Source organism: Perca flavescens, chromosome 14, assembly GCF_004354835.1.
Source record: "Perca flavescens isolate YP-PL-M2 chromosome 14, PFLA_1.0, whole genome shotgun sequence".
NCBI lineage: Eukaryota > Metazoa > Chordata > Actinopteri > Perciformes > Percidae > Perca > Perca flavescens.
Window position 1 is genome coordinate 1,062,203 of NC_041344.1, and position 4,488 is coordinate 1,066,690.

The following is a 4,488-nucleotide window of genomic DNA, read 5'->3' on the forward strand; positions in this document are numbered from 1 at the left end:
ACTGTCAAACATATAATAATATATAATATAATATGTCAAAAGACATATTCAATTTGGGAAAGTCAGACTAATGAGACCTCATATAAGCTTTGGCTCATTTTTGAACACAACAAAGACTGTCTTTTTATGTCCCAAATATTTGTCTTTAGTTTGAAGCATAATGATTTGGTGTTGTTGGTCTTTTCTTAAACTTTGTTATGGTTTTCATATTCATCTTTCAGTCACTCTATGGCAGACCAAATACGACCATCTGAGCAACAACAGCAGTCCGTTACAGGATGAAGTAAAGCAGCTGAGGAACAGAACTGAAGGTAAGAAAAGTTTAAATCCAGTAAACTCCTGTAATATACACATTTACATCATAGACCTTGATTGTGTAGTTACAGTTGATTATAACTGTTTCATGCTGTTGAACTGTTTTGCTGATGATAAGAAAATTTCTGTTAGAGACGGTCACTTACAAATGAGATATAAAACCTGAGTGATTAAAATTATTTACAGACTAAACAACCTTGGAAATGCAACACAGGAAAGAAAGATCTTTAATTAAATAGTTAAAACTCCAAGTCTTATCACTTTGACACTGAATGATATGAAATCTGTTTCCAAAACTTCTTTGACATTAAGAGAAGTGCTGTCCTGATGGATGGACGACGTTTGGACGCAGTTGGTACTTTAAATCAGAAGAGAAGAAGACTTGGGATGAAAGCACAGCTGACTGTCAGCAGAGCGGAGCATATCTGGTCATCATAAACAACGAAGAGGAACAGGTGAGTGTTTGTTTCTGAGTGAGTGATTTTAGAGAAAAAGACATTTAATGGAAATATTTAAATATGCATAATGTCAATTTGAAATATTTGTAAAATGACCTTGAAATGTTTATTTCCCTTTTTAAAATGCATTCGGATTAAATGAAATGTAAACTGTCTTATGAGCTTCAAACGTGCACTTCGTCATGAATTCTCTGTTTCTCTGCTGATTATAAATGTCTTTCTTCAACTTCCTCCATTACTAACATTTATTCTACTTTGTTTAACAATGCTTGATTCTGATTGGCTGGGAGGAGGGCATTAACCCAGCAGGTTGCCCGCTGACTGAGCACAGCGTCATCAAATATTCGATCAATACGTCACTTGGATTTTCTTTCTATCACAGAAATTTCAAACATGAGGTCCATTGTAAAAATAAATCTTGTTTAAAAATAAAAAATAAAGTTTCTAAAATGTGTCGGAAATCTATACATAGTTTCGCAAGCGAGATACAACAACGTTAAATTCAGCCTTGTGTGGTTGCTATAAAAACTAATTAACGTTAGCTACAGTTGAGCATTATTAGTTCTATACCTTACAATGTTTTAAAAATGGACGACTTCATTGTCAATTTTAATATATTTGGAGAAGGGAAGACATTTGAGGACTGGTTAAAGAGCGACGAGGACGACGGAATGACAAAAGAAAAAAGACAAGGCCCCCAGGGTACCCGTTTCCAAGATCTGACAGATGAGGAGCTGCGTACAATTGAAGACGGGGCCCTTGAATCAAACACGAAAAAGGCAACTGCCTTTGCTTTCAAGGTTTTCACCGAGTGGAAGAGCTATCAGAAGGATAGACTGACAGTGACAACTGACCCGGACACCTGCAGCGCCGAAGAACTATACGATTTGTTAAGACGTTTTTATGCTACAGTTCAGCCTTGTGTGGTTGCTATAGAAACTAATTAGCTACATCTGAGCAAACGTTATTCACCCTAGTTCTAAAGGGAACTACTTTTTGAGGGAGATGAACTTCGAATGCAATACGAATAAGAAAAAGCATAATTATTAAAGTATTTGAATTTTTTTTAATTATTTTGGCAAGTTTTATCATGTTGGCAAGCAAGAAGTAGAATAAACAGGATAATCACCTCAAGGCAGGGCAATAAACAGTTTGATATGCCCGGGTTGTGGAAGGTTACCTACGTAAGCCGTCCACAAGCCGGGCATATCAAACTGTTTATTGGCCTGCCTTGAGGTGATTATCCCTTATGTGTTTACTGTCATACTGTTTGGTCCAGTCCTCAGTGTGGTGTACCGAGGGATCCCTCTTGTGTTTCTTGTGGCTGATGAAGTCACAAGATGACTTTAAACAGAGAAATGATTGTTGTCTCTTGCCAACTTCTAGAAGTTTGTCTCTGAGCTGAGTAAGGATGGAGAGTACTGGATTGGTCTACGGTATGATTTCATACAAGGAGATTGGAAATGGGAATGGGTGGATGGATCACCGCTGACAGAAACGTGAGACATTTTAAAGATTTTTTGTTTCCATCACAATTCCATCATGGTCACTGTTTGTCACTAAAATAATGATGTTTGACATTGAAAGATGCTGAGTTGGTTGGTTTCTCCTGAGAGAGAGAGAAGGGAGAGACAGAGAGAGTGAGAGAGACAGAGAGAGAGAGAGAGAGAGAGTTTAAGATCGACGCAGTTTTTTTTTCAATTTTACCATCCAGCGCCCTCGTCGATTAAATAGCAAATGCACTTGCGCCCATCTGTAGCCCAAGGGCATGCTGGTCTTACAGGGAGGTGTGTTCAGGTGCATTCTGGGCTTATTGCTATCTTGAGGCAGCGGAAAGTGAAGTGAAGTGTAATTGACCAACACACACCTTGTCTAAAGTCAATAACGCAGCATTTCATTGTTATTTCAACAGCACATTAGTAAAATGCACCGAGGCTCATGCACAGCGCATGCACACTGTGCTTGTTACGCACACAGTAGTCCTACTTTACCCTCCTCCAAAGCGCGCTGGAGGAGAGTCTGGCTAGTCCACATAGCATTCAGGGATGGGAGGAACACATGCTCTGGTTTATTGGCATTTCTTTAAACTAATCACAATCGTCGTGGGCAGTGCTAAACACTGGAGAAAAGCTGCAACATAGGCTCGGAGGGAACTTGTTTTGGTGGAATGTGTATGTTTAAAAGTAGTTTTAGTCGTACAACAGAATACTCAAATTGGATGGATAGTCTAGCTAGCTGTCTGGATTTACCCTGCAGAGATCTGAGGAGCTGTTAACCATAATCCTCAGAAATCAGAGTTTAAAATGCCAACACAAAGGAAGCCCATGGCAACGGATATCCGGCCTAAATGAGTGAAATCCGGCGGATTTTCCGGCAGCACACAGGGATGAGCAGCAGAACACAAACTGAAAAATTACAAAAGACTACATATGAAAACATTTAAAAGAATATTACGTTGCAAATCTGCCATCATAATAGCAATGCGCCAAGGTACAAACATGCCTGGCTTTTAAACGGATGACAGAGAGAGAAAGAGAGAGAAAAACAGAGACAGAGAGAGAGAAAGACAGAGACAGAGAGAGACATCCACTGGCAGCTAAATATGTATCTGCCTGCCACAACCTGAGGGACTCACCACTATAAGATCCCAACATTACACATTGGTTTAGGATTGTACAGTTATTATATTGTACAAAACTGTTAAGTATTATATTGTGTTATGTAATTGTTTAGTAACGTAGTGTGTTGTATAACTATCAGTGCAGTATAGAATCTATGTGACGACTACTGTATGTATTTAATATGTAATGTGTAATATATATACATGCTTTGGCAACAACATGTTTTCTTTGTGCATGCCAAAAAATCAAAATTAATTTAATTGAGAGAGACAGAGAGAGATAGAGAGAGAGAGAGAGAGAGAGAGAGAGAGAGAGAGAGAGAGATTGACAGAGATAGAGAGACAGAGAGAGAGAAAAAGAGACAGGGAGAGACACACAGAGAGAGAGAGAGAGACAGAGACAGAGATGGACAGAGAGAGAAACAGAGAGAGAGAGAGAGAGGGACAAAGAGAGAGTGAGAGAAACAGATAGAGAGAGACATACAGCGAGAGAGAGAGAGAGAGATTGAACAAGGTTTCATTCTTTCATTAGCAGCTGTTACAGATTACATCGCTTTACAAAGCTTAATCTTAAATGAGTTATTGAAATAATTTGATTATTCACAGAAAATATAAATATTTAAAGTGAAATTAAACAGTTTATTTCAAATAAACAACAATCAGGAGTTTCAGCTCTGTGATAAAATAACATTTTATTTGTCTGACAGATTCTGGGGAGCAGGACAGCCTCAGCATGGTTACTCGAACACTGTAACATGCTGCGATCAACAAGGAAAATGGACAAAAATATATAATGAATCTAAGAAGGCGATCTGTGAGCAAAAGATGATCTGAACTCTTTGATGACAGAGGGGTGTGTAGTTTTGGGATCATCTTTGTTAAATCAGACCAATTCTTTAACATTTACTCAGCTGTTTATTCTGTGTTGCTAAATAACCTGGATTACAGAGATATTGTTCCTCTGCCCTTCATAGTGCACAATCTGGTTTGAAGTCATGTGTACTTATTCTGTAGTCCTACAGTATTATTATTATAAAAGATAATAAAAACATGGATTAGCAGGTTGCCTTTACCTTGGTTTATGTAGTTGATTAT

The 4,488-nt window shown here is 38.2% G+C and overlaps 1 long non-coding RNA gene across 1 annotated transcript; it reads left to right on the plus strand.

The window, feature by feature from the left end:
- The first annotated feature begins 740 nt into the window (after positions 1 to 740).
- Positions 741 to 4,142, plus strand: LOC114568749 (uncharacterized). Its single transcript, XR_003694315.1, has 3 exons — positions 741 to 770; positions 2,160 to 2,272; positions 4,101 to 4,142. It is a non-coding gene; the product is annotated as an uncharacterized LOC114568749 (long non-coding RNA).
- Positions 4,143 to 4,488: the final 346 nt, after the last annotated feature.